The sequence below is a fragment of the Lichenostomus cassidix genome, chromosome 14 (genome assembly GCF_008360975.1).
Source record: "Lichenostomus cassidix isolate B80296 chromosome 14, HeHo_3.0, whole genome shotgun sequence".
Classification (NCBI taxonomy): Eukaryota; Metazoa; Chordata; class Aves; order Passeriformes; family Meliphagidae; genus Lichenostomus; species Lichenostomus cassidix.
In genome coordinates this window covers 9,636,900-9,655,301 of record NC_139495.1, presented here as the reverse complement: position 1 = coordinate 9,655,301, position 18,402 = coordinate 9,636,900, and the positions used below count along the sequence as shown (strand labels likewise).

Below are 18,402 nucleotides of genomic sequence, written 5' to 3'. Positions count from 1 at the left end.
CCTCCCCTCCCCTCCCCTCGGGCGCTGCGGGGCCGTGTGGGGCCGCGTGGGGCCGCGTGGGGCCGCGGGCTGCAGCCGCCTTGAGGGGCTGTGCTTCTGCCTTCCGCCTGCGAAGGAGCCGGCTTACCTTGCCCTCGGTAGCGCTGCTGTGGAGCATTTTCCTCGGCACTGTGCAGAGGGTGGCTGTGGTGGTGGGTGCCCCGTGCCCGTGCTCGGGCGAGGGTAGAGCCGCCAGTGCTCAGCGCTGGCTCTGACGGGCTGGGGGACGCTGGGGAGGGTGTGAGGAGCAGCAACAATATATAGAAGTGGTGGAAGTGCGCTTTGAAGGAAGCGAGGAGTTTCCTTGAGAAAATGAGGGAAGTTTGTGAGAAGTGTTTAAAAATAAAAAAGAGCATTTGGGAGTGTAGGCCTGAACATGGAGTATCTGACAGAACGGTGTGGAGAACCATGAGGGAGGTCTGGCCCAGCAGCAAGGGAGGTAGGTGAGTTGAAACCCTGCCAGTGCAGAGGAATAAGAATGGGCTTTTTTGGCTGGAATTTGTACTTGACAGTGATAATTTATCTGTGGTGATGGAGTGCTTTGTTGCTCACCTCAGAAAGCACATTAAAACTGTATTTGAAGTAATAATTTTCAAATTCCTCTCAAGCATTTATGGGTGAGAAGTGTTAATGTGTCAAAATGCACAAGATTGCAGCACAGGATATGGAAAGTTGCTAGTAAATGAGAAATAAAGATAATTGTGTAGTGTGGACTTAGGGAAGAGTGTGAGTGTCCCTAAAGCATGGATTTGAATGGAGACAGGTAAGAGAGTGAGTGAACCCCATGTGAAATTAAGAATACTGCGAGTGCAACAGCCTGTTCTTGGTCTCAGATTTGAGTTTACGGTTTGGAGCAAAAAGTTGACAGCTTCAGGTGATTTAGATGGAGAGCTAAATTAAATTATAGAACCAGTGGTAAAACCAAGGGAGAGATAGAAAGCTAAAACTTCTGGTGATGGTGGGAAAAAGTGAATGTAATTCTTTCTTTCTTTAAACTTTTGAGTTCTGTCATGGTGCCCAGAAAATGTCTGGTACCCTGGATGTGTTCACTGTCTTTAAATCAAAGTAAATGTAATGCAGACAAAAATGTCCTCTGCAATTCAGCGTCGGAGCATAAAGAACACTCCTGACAATCAAAAGTTCTTGGCTTCTGATGTAGTTAGACTACTGCCAGCTGAGCAGATGTGTACATTGAAGAAGATTCCTCAAGTTACTCCACAGTGCATTTAGTAAATGAATAAATATTTGCTTGTTTGTATTGTACTGTTGTGGCTTTTAAACTTACACTAAACTAACACACCATGTGTGCTTTACAGAAATACTGCCACATGTGCATTGGATGGGGAGCAATAGATGGTGGGTTAGACTGAGGTTTATAAGGTCAATGTATTCAGTTAGGATGTTCTTTTTGCTTTAATAGGTATGCAGTAAGCTAATTTAAAAAATACTCTTTTTCCATTGGAATAATTACTGGCAACCATGTGCTTCCATGAGTGCTATAGCAGAGCACAAGTCAGTCCCAGCTCAAAGCAGATTTGCATGCAGCACATCTATTCATAAATGCCAAACTCAGAAAAGTTAGATTTCCCTGCATTTATATTAATTTCTTTAAAAGAGCTGATAGTTGTATTTGTACGTGAGCAGTTTATAGTCTGCAAGTTTTGCAAACAATGTTGTGGTATATTACCAGGGTGACCCTGTGTGATGGGGTTGGTGGTGGTGTGCAGCTGAACATGAAAGTCTGGAGGTTGTGGCTGTCCTGAGCTACTTGAATCCTAATCTGTGATCTGTTTTCAACCCATCAAATGACTGAAGATACAATTTTATTAAAGCTGATTGCTTAAAAAAACTTTTGAAGTTACCAATTCTTTATATAAGCCTCAAAAAGCTTTGCACTGTTACTGAGGTAAGAATGGCTGTTTTGTTTGGTTCTAAATATGTATTTGAACTTTTACTTTGAATATTTCTTTCAAATGGTGTTTTAAACTTAGAATGCTTAAGGGTGACTGAACATGTTTAGTTCATGTATATACTCAGGGGTGGGGTTTACTTGTTGTTCGTTTTTTTAATTAGATGTTAGATGACTTAACTGTAGCATGCTTCTTACTTCAAAAATAGATCTGCTCCAAGCATGTACAGCATGCATGGGGTCTAACATTTAAAATATTTGCATTAGGGGAAGTTGCTTGCCTCATGTGCAATAAATAACTGATAGATGTTTGCTGACAAAACCACAGTAATTTTTAATTGAACCTCAGTTCTGTTTGAAAAAGGTCTATGCTTCAGCCTTTCCTTTCAGTTCTCTCATATGCTCGATTTAATTCCAGTTATCCTATTTTTGATGTGCTGTTGAGAAACTGCCAGTTACCATTAGAAACTTCTTACTACAATGGTGTGGAACTGCTGGAAGTGGAAATAATAGTTCAGTTGTTTGGTCCTATGCTGAGCATGTTGTCTTCAATGAATAATGCAGTGTTGCAAAGAGATGATTTCCAGAGAATTTCACCTCAGTATTACTGGACTCCCTCACCCGTAGACTAATAACCCTTTCTGCTGGTTGTGCCATAGTCCCCTGGGGTTTTACAGTAATTGTTACTAAAACAGATTAAAGGATGGTAGTACTTAATGATGAGTCTGTGAAGAAGTTAATGGGAAGTGTTTATACTGGCAGATTTTAGGGGGTAAATGAGATGTTGCTTGAAATGTTTAATATTCCGTTCTCATAGAACAGATCGCTATTTTTTTAGTACTTCAGTCAGGTTTCTTAATTAAAGTAAGTTCTTCTGTCTCTTGGAGGGTGCAGCTCTAAAGTCTTCTAAAGTGCTTATAACACCTTAATAATAATTTGTAATGGATATTTGTAACGATACACAGAGGAGTTTTTGAGATTCACGCCTTTGGTTTTATTAATGTACAAGAACAGGAATTTAACATCTCATTGTTCATCTAATTGATGTCTAACGTGAAATTTGGGATGGGAATGTGTCTAAATTCAGTGGCATTCACTTGTTTCAGTGGCAGAATCACTTGTTTAATACCTTTTAGCCTTTTATGCCTTCTTTTTGCTTTTTGAAGAAAAGCCTAGAAGAATTAAATTAAATGCAACTCAATATGAAATTAGACTGATGGTTTTAAAAATACCTCTTTTCCTTAGAACTACTCTGAAAGATACTTTGAAACACTTATGATGACAGTAGTAATAAGTCAATTCGGTTTGAGGACTAGCTTATACTAAAATCTAAATTAATGTAGTTTATCCTGAAAAAAATTATAGCAGCAGCTATACAAACTCTACAAAAAAAAACCTGTTGAATTTCTAAGAAGACTGAAGAATAGAATGATACTCAATTTAATATATTTCCATACTAGTAGCACTCTAAGGTTAGCAGGTGGAACTGAGTTTTTGCTTTGAAAGTAATCTGCAAAAGACATGCATCTGAAATTGCTACTCCAACATATAAAATAACTCTAATAAGCAATAGTAAAAAGTAGCATTTTCTGAGGAAAGTGCACTATTTTTCATGGCAAAAAAGGGCTTCAGTGCCCTGAGAGGATTCCCAGCTATAGTCCAACAATTTTCAAAGACTTGCTGAATGTACAAACTCATATTTGAAGAGACCTTGTTTGGTTTCTTTTTGTGTATATGATACGTAATCTTAGCGTATGTGTGTTATGAACAAGACTTAGAAGCTTTTGTGCATGTGTTCCAGTATCCTAAAAAGCACACAGACTTTCTTATTCTGGCTTGCCAAAACAGCCCCTCAGGCCAGTGTATTTTGGTGAAACAGAAGATTTCCCCTCAGTAGATGCTTTTCAATCTAGTGTAGATGTTTTGTCAGTTCGTATAAGGAATTTGGAAAGTTCTGTGTTTTGCTTCTACAGGAGTTCAGATGAGACAAGAATTGTGATATGTTCTGAATTCCAGTTTCTTAAGATACTTTCCTGCGTTCCTTCCCCTGCATATTTCAACATTTTAAGGTAATGCACAGCAAATTTAAAGGTGGCTGTCACATTCTCATCTATTTCTGTTTACAAAAGGCTTGCTTCCATTAAATAAACCAAACACCTTCTTGTTTCTTGAATACATTTCTGAAAAACAAACACACACATAAACAGCATTTAAAATTAAAGTAAAAAAACCTTTGAAAAATGTTGAATGTTTGCACTACATGCAATTTTACTTGGATGTATTTTACCTTTATATTTAGGAATAAATTATTGGGATAAAATTCTGCTGTGAATTGAACATTGAGTACAATTTAAAATGTAGTCCCACAGTTTAAGGTAGATTTGTGAACTGTAATCAGTATTTATAGTTCCATTACTCATTTTGGCAAGTAGGTTTCACGTTGTTTCTCTCTGCAAGAACTGAAATTATCACTGTGTTTGAAATTGCAGTCTCTTTACCTCTCACAGGCTGTTGTATGGCTCAGGCAATCTGTGTAATCTCTGTATTCATGGGTGGAGCTCTACATTCCCACATGAAGTGGAATATGAAATGAATAATCTGGCATGATGACTGTTTAACGTACTGCACTGGTTGTGTTCAGCCGTGCTACCACCAGTGCAGAGGAGCTCCGGCAAGCAGGAAGGCTGGAGGCACTGACAAACAGCTCATCATTTGTACATTGTCAAATATTATAAAAGCTAGAGAAAACTGCAAGAGTTTTGCTTGGAGGCTGAAGAGCTAGCCCAAAACCTAGAAAATCCTAAAACTGCTTAAAGATAATGGACAAAGGTTATCAGTAAAGAATGGGAAGTTAATTAATCGTTAAACTCTTGCCTATGTCTTCACATTTAATATTTCTTAAACAGAACCAAAATGTCTTGTGCAGGGAAGACTTCATGCAGGGATACCCTTTGACAAATGTGACATTAGAGAGAGAACAGATAAAGTTGTTTACCTGTTGTGTTGAATAGCATGCAGCTCTATCAACACTGCCTAGAAGTGTTGAGCATTCAGCTGGACCCCAGGATATAGGTGTTTCACACTGGAGAAGATTTTATGTCTTGTCCTTGTTAGGGACAGTTAATTCATTGTCACTGACATATTCCTGTTTAACATATGTAACAAGCTCTAAGGTTACTACTACCTATTTCCCACAGCTCTTCTATTCAATGTCAATACTGTGGTATTTGTATCACAAATCTTTACAAGTGTCTGCTTTTTTATTCTAGCAAGCAATATGCAAACATTTAGTCAAATAGACACTGGAAAATTAAAGAAATTGTTTGTACTGTACAAATTCCTTTACTTGGTCCTTTTTACATCCTTAATAAGGACCCTGGCACCTCATTTAATAATTTAATTTTAGTTTCTAAAAGTGAGAAATATTTTCTTACCGAACATTCCTGGTAGGTTTACTTATCTGTGTGTTTCTTTGAGACAGCTGGAAGATGCTATATATACTTTCAAGTTTTTCAGTTTTCTGCTTAATTTTTCAGTTGATAGATAATTACTGAGACAGTTCGCAGATTTTGCTGAGAAAGACTTCACTACAAGACATGTTTGTCTTAGCACTCTTTGAAGAGAATATTCAATATCTATTCCATCCTGGTTTTGGGAGGTCTTGGTTGTATTACAAGGCACATTCTAAAAATAAAATACAAAAATGTGTTGTCTAGCACTAGATGGGAGTATGTGATGACTGCAGATGTGTATATGATATGCACAGGAAGAATAAGGCCGAGCACTGGCATCTCAGTACTGTGGGAAACAGAACAGAGTAAGTGATCTTTCTGGCCTGTAAATCTGACTGAAGTTATATTTGCTAAAAGTCCAACTGTAGAAACTTCTGGGAAAAAACAGCAGGAAGCTGACACTCTTTTAGTGTTCTGAGTAACTTAAGTGCCAGTTAACTCATGTTCAGGAAACTTGGAGATTTGTCCTTTTTTCTTAATTCTGAAACGTATTTGCATCTCAGATAGGCTTAGGGTTCAGTCTGGCAAAAAGGTCAGATGATTTTCAAGTTTCCTCTAAGGAGAAGTGAGTTGCTTGCCAAGTTTAATGTAGTCTAACCTAAAAACCAGTAAAAATGTTTACTGTAGTGAGATGTAAATACAAGTGCTTGGAGTGGATCAGAAAAATTTGCAGGACTTGTGTGTTAGCTTTCATATATTTTCCATTGCTGCTCTTTGCTTTGTGTATTCTGAACCTACCAGACATGGATGTTTACTCCATAGATTGGGAGAGCCCTACTAAGGTCTGTCCACATTCAAACTAAAAAAAAACACTATCACACTGAATTTTCAAAGCTGTTAGTCCAAGCAGCACAGAGCTATTATTGTAGATAACAAACTGCGAGTGCTGCCATGTTCTGAGGTTTTTTCTGTGAAATAGAAATCAGTGTGAATGATCCTAAGAGAAAATCTGAACTGTGCCACTGTGTGATCCTTCTGGTTGGGTGGATCCATTTTAGCATGCTCTGGCTGGGTTTTAGGTAACTGAAATTAGTACTGGAAACTGGAATGGAAAAAATGGGTAATACAAATAAGTTAAAGCATCCATAATCATAGATACACAGTATCTGCTTAATAATAAAGCCAAGGCAGGGACTTATAAAATTCAAAATATCCAAACAGAAGAATAACTGGCAAATTGACATAGCTGAGTTGAAAATCATGAGTGCTTTACTTGTATTTCATTAGAAGAAGGCAATGGCTTAGTGATTAAATAATATTATGCCACATTCAAAAGCACAGTCTCTCACTCCGCCTTCATTTCCTGAAGTTTGAGCCCTGTTTAAATCACTGTAGAACAGCTTGGCACTTAGTCAGATTCAGACATGCCAGTTCATGCACTTCTCTGTGATCCAGCTCACTCTCACGTGTCTGCAGCTATCTCACACCTTTCTTGCTCTGGAAGATTTTTTTCCTTCTAGCACTGAGTTGAGAGAGGGCAAGTCTTGGCGTTTAAGCAGCTGCATGAGTTCCCTTGTACAATGCCCAATTCTTATGCCATATGTGCTACTGAATATTATATTCTACTGAATCCTGAATTTGGAAGCTAAAAAGCTTCTAGAAATCATTTGTCTGAAACTAAAGCAATTCTTCATAGCGTGATTTGTCTCCATTCCACGCTGCAATGTTTATCATGAGTTTAACACTGAAATTCATGGTTGGTGGAAATCTGCAAACATTGTGATCTTTGTTTTTGTATGTACTTACTTGAGATTTTGTAATGAATATGAATAATGAATTTTTCTTCTCCTTTAGTTTATTTGTATTTCTACTGCTCAGTTGAGGATTATACAGCAGCATACAACTTAACCAGAACAGTTCACAAATCTATTTTCAAACGTAATGTAGAATAAGATACAATTTAAGGGATGTCTTACTTGCCTTCACAGTGCTTTTTATTCTTCTGACACAATCTTATTCTCAAAGGACAAAAGTCCTTGATTATTGGAACTATATGTAAGTAGCTATGGCCGGGAGACTCAACACTGAGTCAACCTGCAGAGGTTTAAAGCATTTTGTAAATGTGAATTTGATATTTTATTTAGCTAAAGTTTTTAGTTGAGCATTGTTCTTCAGGGAACCTGTGAAGATTTACATTGCAAGGGCAAACAGTACATTATTTCCTGTCTTTGCTAGCTCTAGATAGAGTAATTGCTCTGGCAATTTTACTGGCACTTCTTTCAATTAACTACAAAATCACATCAAAACGAACTTCACATTTTTCCAACAAAGTCAAAGCAGAAAAATTAATATTTCAATAGATCCCAGGGCTAGAACGACTCCAGGACTTAATCTGATGGTTATTGTATGGAGGTTTTAATGCTACAAAGTTACTAGAGGATGTTCTACTTAAGTTATGTTTCATTAGTGTAATATAAGTGTGTTCTATTGTCTGGTTTTGTGCTGTTATTCTTCCATTTAATAGCCACCTAAAAGGAACAGCCACTGAATTGCTAAAAATGAGGATGAATGACACATTGTAAGGAAAGAGGCTCAATGCCAAATTCCACACATTTACACTGCCAACATTTATCCACAATGTTGGCAAAGTGGAGAAACACTTCTAAGCTGCTCTGTTATTTATGAGACAGATAATTTTTTTTCCTGGTAGGATGGCGCTGGATAATCTGATTTTTGTCACTGTCAGCTTAGCTACCAGTTTTTAGGGTGACATTGGGCAACACACTTTAACCCTTCTATGTCTCTGGTTTCTCCATCTGTAAAATGGAAGTGATAGTTAACATATCTGATGTTACTCTGAGATTGAATTCAGTTAAGCTCCAGAAGTATTTTTTATTTTTATGTGAGGCATTATTGCGTATGAAAAGAATAATTGCTAACATGAATGTAGTACTTATTTACTCAGGATTATGTGAATTTTTTCCATGAAACCAGTGCATGGTGAATTAAACTTGTTTTACACCTATTATAAAGTGTTTGACAAAATCCGGTATGACAGTTTTCTTCAATTTCATTTGACAAATATGACCATACACACTTGAAGATATTCTGCCTCATTTCTCTTTCTGAAATCATTCCAGGATCTGTTTGCACTGAGAAATACAATGTTTTTGTGTCTAGGTCCTTCCCCTCCTCTCTGCCTCCTCAGTGTTTAACTAAACGGTGTTATTTAGCTGAACTGTGTTATTCTAATTCAATGCATAGGACAGTGTTGTTTTGTAGAATCTTAGTTTATGCAGTGATCTCAATCCCTGCCCCCCCGCCTTCTTGTCCTGAAAAGACCTGCAATGCAGCTTTTCCTGGTATTGTAAACTTCCAACTCAGAGCATGGAGTTAGAAATGTGTGTTCATTCAGTGATATGTTAGTTTGAACAATGTGTACTAAGGCTTTGTGTATGTGGAAATTAATTACTTTGAAAAGATTCCATATAGGAGTTCATTCTGAGCAGTTGCCTTAGGCAAAAAAGGAAAATTCTTACTTTTTGAGGTGTCTTCACAACAGTAGGCACTGAGAGCATGCCTGAGGTCCCACAGATAAATATTCACTGTAAACCTAACCTGGGCAATTACACACAGAGGCTGGTTTTTAATGCCACTTGAATGCTACAAGCAATAATGTAGCTGGGAGGAGGCAGGGGAAAAGAAGTAAAAGAGCAATTAGAATAGCTGTTCTTCTAAATCATAGTACAGGCTTTCTTGGTTAATACTAAGTGTGTATTTGTGTAGGAATAGAGATCTGTGGGACTACAGAGCCTTTTTATCTTGATACTTGTAGAATAGGCACGAAGTTTTTTGAAGTCCTTGAATAAATACACAAAAATACTTTCCAGTGACATTTAGTATCTGCTACAGTTCTCTTCAGATATTTTCCTGGTGTAGTTTAAGCATCTTGTAAGCCCAAAGAAAAGGGTTTGTCCTGCTGCATGCGGTCAGTGTTGTTAGATGTACTAATTTCAGTTCATATCCAGTGCATTCAGTCTTCCCCAGCAGACAGGACTCTAAGGTTCAGGTCACTTATTTGTAATGCTCTGATTGCATTACACGTGGGAGTAAGTTGAATTTGGATTTTATTTTAATAATTATTATTTTTGGTTTTGAGTTTGTGTGGAAGACAGAGCATACTGAAGAAGAAACAATGCTTCAATTTATTTTTTATTTCAACTTCCAGGTATGCTCTTTTTGTTTCTCTGTAGTCTTATTTTTTAAACTTAAACGTTAATTTCACATTCAAGATTTTTTTTTTAAAGTTTCAACAAAGTCTTTCTTTTGTTTTATTCCAATACAGTGTTTTCTCTTGTGCTTTGTTTTGACTTATTAGGACATCTAAGCAAAAACTAAAGATTGCTTTTTTTAAAGGTCGCGTACATTCTGCCAACTACACACATTGTTGGTGAGCCAGATATCTGCAGGAGAAGCCTTATGAAGGTGGCTTGAAAGTGTCTGGGATTTAAAAAACACGCAGAGTAGGAATTCATAAAACATATTATTTATGCAGAGAGAGTTCTTTGACTGTAGAGAAAAGGTCTCTGGGGCTCACAAAGAAAGGTAGCAAACTATAAAAAATATTTTTAATTTTCTTAGGATATAATTCTTCATGTAATATATGCAGTGCCTGCAAAGTGCAGTAGCCAACTGTAATACAAGCACCTCAAGCTTGAACTTGATTTGGTCCAAAATAATGTAGCCAAGCTGAACCATACATAAGTCACTTGCACTTTTTTTTTTAAATTTACGGTGTAAAGTTTAAAAATATTTTGCTGTGATATCAATGTTGAATGTCTGCAGTAAGAGGGAGATTTTTGTGCGCATTAACTTTAGCACTTATGGTTTCCTGACCTTCAACTGACGTTTTTTTTTCCAAGTTGCAGTCTTAGATTGCTGCAACAGAAAATCACCTTTATAAACAGAAATAATGCAATTAATGCTTCTGATTAAAAGCTTGTGGAGTCCTACTGTACAGAGTGCTTTCAATTTAAAAGGTGAACAATTGTTAGTTTTCACGTTATTTCCCTTGCCCTAAAGGGAATGTTTGTGGACAGGCATATAACTTTAGTATCACAGGAGCTTCTGAAGAAATCTTTCTTGTCCTAGTGCTGGGCTGTTGGACCCTCCTGTGACAGTGGGACAGAAGGCCTTGTTGGAAAAGGAGTGTGCATGAGGAGCAACTTGACCACCTTCTGAAGCCTTGGAGGTAAAGAAAGGGGGAATAGAAAAGACAAGTGTGATAAAGAATAATAGAATTGCAGTATTGAAACACCACCTGACAGGCTTGCTTCTGTTTGAGATTCTTTCTCCTTAAATGTACAAAGAAGAGATTTGTTAATATAAAGTAAAAATACAAATACCTTTCTTTTTAATTTTTTTAACAAGTAACCTTTAGTTAGTTTCGTTAGTGTAGATCACATAAATGGAATTGGGACTTTTTCCAAGATGAGGGCATATGAAGATGCTACAAACTGTATTGTAGGAATTATCTTCTCTAAAGGAATGGCTACATCGGAAATTAGCTATTAACATTACAGTAAAAGCAATCAGACTAACCTTCAAACCATGCTAACACTGAATTATTTGGATTTTGTGACTGATTGATTATATGCAACAGAGTTGGACTTTGTGATTGATAATTCACTACTGTTATATGACAAGTCCCTTATGATAAAGGTATACATCAAAATGTGACTGTGGTTAAAACATCAGAGTGATTTTAAATAGCAAGCTTTCCCTTTGGTGGAAGATAGCAGGCAGGAAAAGTATATTTAAACCACCTATTTAAAATAATTTTTAAGTACAAAGCAAATTTTCCTTTCCAGTCTCATGCTTAGGAGTTCAAGAAGCATTTGGACAATGCTCTCAGGCACAGGGTGGGATTGTTGGGGTATCCTCTACAGGGCCACGAGTTGGATTTGAGGATCCTTGTGGGTCCCTTCCAACTAAGGCTATTCTGTGAAAATATGTATTAAATAAATGGGAATAAAGAAAATAACATCTTTATTTGCAAAAGAGCCAAATGATGTAACAAGTTACTTTTTATTTCAGGATGACCTAATTAGGACATTAAGGCCAGGGTTTCCAAAGATTCATTGGTTTGACCTTCCTGAAAACTTCTTTCCCAAAAGCATACTGTAATTTCTTTGACCTCGATTTAAAAATTCTGTAGTGCATCTTTAGGGACTTTGTACAGAGTAAGTACACACTGTGTTTCATTAAATGCATTTTAATAAAAAGACCAAATTTGTAAACAAGACAATCAAACCAAATGTATTCAGGGCTGAGCTTAATTTTACTTTTGCACAGGCCTATGCAAACCAATAGCTGTTTGAAATGACTGAGTCAATAAATAGCAGTATTTAATGAGATTTTGGAAATTGAATCAGCTTCAGACAAGTTAGAGTTCAAGCCTTGTGCAAACAGGTGCAATTGAAGTGGCTTGAATGGCTTTGATTATTGACATTTCTTGGGAGGCTGAAAGAAACTGAGATAAAGCTTTTTGAAAGGCTGCACATAAGGGGCAGTTGTGTGTTTCCTCACAGAATTTTAAGATGTAAATTTTACATCCTGGTGAAATTTTCTATTTCAAATGTTATAAATTTGCCATTGTTGCACTTGCCAATATTGTGTCACATTTGCAGTATGAAAACTACTAACTTACTGTGCATGAGCTTGAACTATTTTGCACATATACAATTAGAAATTATTAAACAGGGTTTCAGTTAAACAGTCTTCCCCTGACAAGCTTAAGGAGAATTATATTTCAATAAAAAAAACCATTAGGAAGCCATTTGTTTGAAAATTATCTAATATTTGGAACCTAATATTTGTGTCTGCATTACCTGTTATTTAATTGTTGACTCTTGTGTTCATAATTATGTGAAACCCACATGCAGGATATAAAAATATTGGGATTTATATATAGTAACTCTAATTAATGTTTGTGATTATTTGTTTGCTGCTATAAATTGTCATAACACCAATCAGTTGGTCTCCTAACTCTCATTTCCCTAAAGAACTGTTCACAGTCTCCATCACTTTCCTAACCCGTATTTTTCATAAGTTAAGTGGAGAAATAATGTCATACACATGGCAAACTGTTAAAAAATCTCCTGTTTTGTTACCTTTTGCTTAGCAGTTTCCCATTTGGTACTTTACTCTGGATGGTATATAAAGCCAATAAGCAGGTGGAAATTGGGTCATAGGAATCTTTCTGGTGCCAAAACCCAACTTAATGGAAATTGTTAAACATAGCTGTATTTTGTAAAGGAGCTTTACTGTTCTCATCTGACTTTGGCATAATATTCTGTATTATGTATGTTTGAAACAATTGTAAATTAATGCTGAATCCAGTTGGCTCTCATCAGCCCCTGTCAACAGCAAACACATTTCGTGCAGATACACGTTCACTGGAAATAGGAAGTATTTTATTTGAAATGTTACAGCTTTAGTTTTACATTTTTATTATATTTAATTTTCAATATTCTTAATCTAGACAAGAGCTGAAGCTGTAAAATTTGTCTCCTGAGAGCTGTTTATTAGGTTAATGCTTACTTTGAAAATTATTAAATAAAAACAGGTTTTTGAGTAGGACTGACAGTTGAATGGGTGATATCTAATGCTGCACAGAAGTCTTAAATTTCCTGCTATTTTCATACCTGACTGACTGTGCTTAAAGACAGATTTTTTTGAAAGTCAGTACACAGCAACTACTATTGTACTGTTGCTGTGTGCTTTTGGTATACAAAAGTGGTAATTCAGTGAATGATCTCAGATGTTGACTTTGACATCCTGGAGTGAAGGGCTATTTTCTACATGAGTGCTGAGTTCCAAAAGATATCTGAACTTCATATTTCATTCAGCTTTGCTCTTCCTTGTTCTTCTCCCTTGAGATTCAAGCCTCCAATTCAAATGTTTCCTCAAGTAGATACTCATAATGAGAAAATAAATTAGAATGCATTCTGTACTATTCTGAGCACTAGTAGCAGATCTTAGCTATTTGAATTATATAATTATATATTTGTAATTAAATGGGTACGTGCTTTACATAATCCTTTTTTCTTTCAAAAAAGGGGGTTCATATAAAGATTTTATAGAGCATATCCTATCTTACACTGAAATAAGTGTGTTGTTTTATATAGTTGAAATAAAAATCAGGTTTATATCTGCAAGCAAAAAAAAAAAAAAATTTAAATGCTTTAGAAGAAATATTTCTGGAGAAGTGCTAAGCAAGATTTTGCAAGATTTGCCATACAGTTGAAGGATTGGCTTGCTTTTAGAAGTTTGGACAAATGTGCAATTTTGTTAGAGGAGATGCAGATCTTTTATTAAACTTGAAATGCCTTTCAAAAGAAAAGACATTTCATAATCTCTGTATCAGAATTTGTGGTAATGCAAATTCATGATATATGTTAATGCTTCCTTAATTAGCTTGATGTTTAATTTTGCAAAACATTAAATTTTCTATGAGCTAAGTTACACAAATTTTGTCATACTTAAATTTTTTTCTGAGTAATAAACCCAAAACAAGTTAGAGTGCTCTGGAGTGACTTACACCAAACTCTGTCAGATTTAGTGACATAAAATGTTTCAGGGTTTGTTTGTCACAGTTTGTCAGAGTTAGGAGTGAGTTAAATCTGTATCTGGAATTTTAATGTGTGAGTCACAGCGAGATCTTCAATAACAAATGTTTAAACTGGGTGTCCCAGGTGGAAAAAAAAATTGGTCACTCAGATCTCACTGAAGAACAGTTCTGTAGTTCTCTCTTGACCTTACTTTTTTATTAATGTTTTATTGTTTCCTGTATGGAGAGAAAAAAACCAACCAACATTCACACAGCTTCTTTTATGGTCATGATTCACCACTATGGCAATCAAGCAAACCTTGGAAGAACACTGTGTGGGGCTTTGCCAGTGCTTTGAAGTGCAGGCAGCCAGAGCTGTTTGGACATGGTTTGACTTGAATGTTGTGCTAATGTGTGATTTCCAAAGTTCCTGCTTGCGGTTCTCCACCCAGAAAAAAGAAGACAATCACAATGCACCCTCATACTTTTTTCCTAAGAACACATAATAAATACATAATAATGAAGAGGCATTGAAAACATTAAAAATGCAAATTTCTGTCTTACGAATAAATTATTCTTATGAGTAAAGAAGGACAGAATTAGTTACCTATAATATTAAGAAAACAGCTCTGAATGTTGTCCTGATCCTCTTTTTGGTACATATGTTTGTTTGGAATTCCAATTTAGTAGCTTGAGTGTAATTTTACAATACATTGAAGAATATAGATTTCATTAGGAACAAGTACTCATCTCAGGTAGGAAATCTTCCTCTGACATTTGGCTAAAACCGTAGGAAGATAGACAAGTAACAGCTCAAATTTTGTAAAAGTTATTTAATGAAGAGCACCTCTGTAGTGAAGAGCCATTTGTAAGTACAACTGCATGGAAGGTTTCCTAAAATAATCATAATTATGTTAACTTTCATTGAAAGTGAAAATTTGACAACTGACCTGCAAATTTCAACTGATGCAATAGTGAGAAGAAACAGGCTTGTCACAGGCTTCATCATGTCCAGTCAGCTGGAAATGGACTGGATTGCTTCGTTTCCATTCTTTCTCTCTACGCCCATATACCTTCAAGCTTTGTTTGATCTAATTTGAAAGCAGGTTTCTCTCTGGTTCAGTTTCCAGTCAGATTATTTGTCTTCTATTCCTTGGTAAATGTGAGACTTTGCTGGCTACTTGCATATGTGCCCCTGCCCCAAGGATGTGTTGCTACATTCTCTGAAAGATTAAGCACAGCTTTTCCCTTTGCCCCCTTTTTACTCATTCAAGGTTTATAGTTTGCCTCTTAGAAAGATGTGATAGTTGAAGGAGACAAGCACAGGTGTAAAAATTTCAAAAAATCAATGATTCTTTATATTAGCTGGCATCTACCATACAGCTGAGAAAACACTGAATGTACTGTGTATACTTCCCTTCCTCGGTTCTGATGTTGTTTTGGGCATAGTCCGTGCACGCCGTGCCATCCACTTCTGTACATAACTTCGCTAAATGATGTTGCATACATGTCTGTGTCACAGTTTTGAAGCCAGCTTCCTTCTCGTTTGGCAGGCCCTCAGTTAGCAAAGCACACCTCACTGTTCCTTCTCCATGCACAAGTTTTCTGCCGTTCTGTGATTCCTGGTATTTCTCAAATGCTTTAGTTTTTGAGGTCTGGTTGTAGCTGTTGGTCTTGCTTTTATTTTTGGGGAAAATCTGTCGCTTAAGACCCTGGCTTGCAGGAAGAGTTTGGGTGAATTGGTTGCCATCTGGCTCAGAGACCCCATTGTTCTTTTATGTTCCCTCTTAACTGGGAACTGCTAGGGTGGGACATTTTCCACAGCCCCATGTCTGAGACATGGATGACTCAGCCCTGACAGCATATGGCTGATTTCACATCCTCTGAGGTATTTAATGATACAGCAATTTCATAACCACAACCACAATTCCTACTTCGCGCACAGATAGATTTCCCACATCGGCACAGATGCTTTTTCAAAGGTAGTTTCTTAGCAGTTCTGAGTATTTTACCTACAAGCTCTACTGGTGGCATTCTCTATTTCAGACAATAGTTACTCACCTGACTGCTTCTTATGTGGAGAGTATGTAAGAGGTGTTAGTGTGGAATAAAATACAAAAAGTGAGAATTATCATACCACATAATTTCTATGTAGAAAAGTGAGTTATAAAGCCAGCAGCTGCTTTGTATAAATCTTATGATATAACCAGTACTTCCCTGAGCAAGAGAGTCTCACACTGATTATGAATCAGAAACCTGAGAAAAACTAATAGACACAGAGAAGGCTAGAAGCTTGGAAGCATAATTGTGGCTTTAAAAGCCCCATCTCTTTTTTTGCCCTGCTATTGTTTCAAAGAGAATAATACCATTATCTCTTCTTTTTGACTTGCACACAGTAAACTTCCAGATGGGACTGGTTGTCTTGATACTGGCTTCATATTCCTACCCTGCTGTTGTACCAGTTCAGGAAAGTGAACTGGCAGAAAATAATTCCCTTTTTTTGTAAGGATAAAATCTTGCTTCACTCCTTGAGCTTACTAAAAAAGATGAGCAGGGTCCTTCTGACCAGCATCTTGTCAGACTATCACAGGTTTGTGGGGGAGGGAATAAGAATGTGTGACCAGAGACAAGGGAAGCCCCTTATGTCAGCACCTAAGGGATTGCATTGCATTAGCTTCATCATCCCCACCTTCTCTGTCATGTTGAGCATTTTCAAATTAAATTGCTTTGCTTAGATTTTTCCAGACTATCATACGTACAAATTTAGTAGCTAAAACTCACAGTGTTAAAAACTCTTTAGAAACTGAGTGAGCGTGGAGAAGGAAGAATTACTAAGAGGCAATTTTAAGTGTTCTAATTTAATATCAGCGTACATTTTATCGTATCTGCTTGTATCCCATAATGTTATATATATTTCTTGCATGTGAAGAAAATAATTGAAAGAAATGTTAAGCTTCAGATTCTGCAGGAGTAATGTTTTGGCACGCGGTCCAAATATCTACAAATTCTAAATGAGTACTCCTAGAAGGTATGTTGCTGTACCCAATATCTACATGTGATAGTCTGGGATGTAGTTTGGGTAAATTATGAATACCATAGCAATCCTTAAAACAAACAAACAAATCCAGAGAAATATCAACTTAGAAAATCAACATGGTAAACTTCTTAATTTTTTTTTAAAGTGAGCTTGGGACGTGTGTTCTGTATTGTCCTTACTGAAAAACAAAGGTCTGGCAACTTTATTCTTTGAAATACTGGAATCACCCAAAGGCTTGGAATTGAGATTTGATGTTGGCAGGAAAGTGACCTGCCTGTTGAGCATGTGCTTTTTGTTATTTCTGTGAAAAATCTACATATTTAACCAAGTTTTAACCCTTATGGGCATAACTCCTAGTATGATCTCTGCTTGCTGGATTTAAACAGCAAGATCTTTGATAACTGTATTCCCAATTATTTCCATAAGCTTTCTCCACTTGGAGTATGTGCATAGGAGCTCCACAGAGCTGTTGGTTGTGGTCTGTCCCCTTACAGGTCTCAGTGGGAGTGGACTGCAGATGTTCTGGCATAATGAATACAGAATTCTTCTTTTAACTGCCAGAGAAGGTAATTCAGCTGAACCCAGCTAGCTCAGGAAGGCAGTTCCATTTACTGGGGCTTGAGGATGATAAATTAGTAAAAGGAGTGACATCTTAAGACTATCACAGCTGTGTCTGAAGCTGTGTCTGACACAGTGTGTCACAGCTGGGGAGCCCAGGTAGGTGAATTTCATGGTTCCAGAGTTTACTGCATCTGTCAGCTCTGCAGCTCAGCTGGCAGTGCCTGTCCCATTCCAGGGCTGCAGGGCCAAAGGAATGTTGGCTCTGTGGGCATTGCAGGTCACAGGTCTGTGTGTTAAGATTTAACAAATAGCAGCTTCATTTCACTTGCTCAGCAGTGAACTGTAGTTGTTCCCCTCCCCCCTTCCTCTCCCCCCCTGGTTTTTAGCCTGAGGAATTAGCATAAAAGGTTATGAAGCTAAATTGGGGATGTGGCTAGCATGAAAAAAGTACAGTGTGTAAAGGTTGGCCTTATTTGATGTTACCAACAGTTAATGGTTACAAAGCGTTTGCAGTTACTCAACCTTTTCACCTGCTGCTAAGAGCGTTGAGACATGACAGTTATATTTGATTATAATGCTTTAAAGGATGTATTCTGTCCAAGGCATTCTGCAAAACTAGTGAATTGCAGAAGTTCTGAACTTGCTTTGTCTTTGTGAGTCAGATTTTTTTTACAGCATCAACTCAATGTGTGAACCACCTTATATGAGTTACTGGTAGCTGTAAAAATTAATTATTTTCAAGTATTTAGCATTAATTCTGCTCTCTGTAATTCCTGTCACTCCTCGTAGTAGT

The 18,402-nt window shown here is 37.0% G+C and overlaps 1 long non-coding RNA gene across 1 annotated transcript; it reads left to right on the top strand.

Moving 5' to 3' along the window:
* The first annotated feature begins 295 nt into the window (after positions 1-295).
* On the top strand, positions 296-17,721 carry LOC146430828 (uncharacterized). Its single transcript, XR_014855135.1, has 3 exons — positions 296-478; positions 10,552-10,651; positions 17,543-17,721. It is a non-coding gene; the product is annotated as an uncharacterized LOC146430828 (long non-coding RNA).
* The last annotated feature ends 681 nt before the right edge of the window (positions 17,722-18,402 follow it).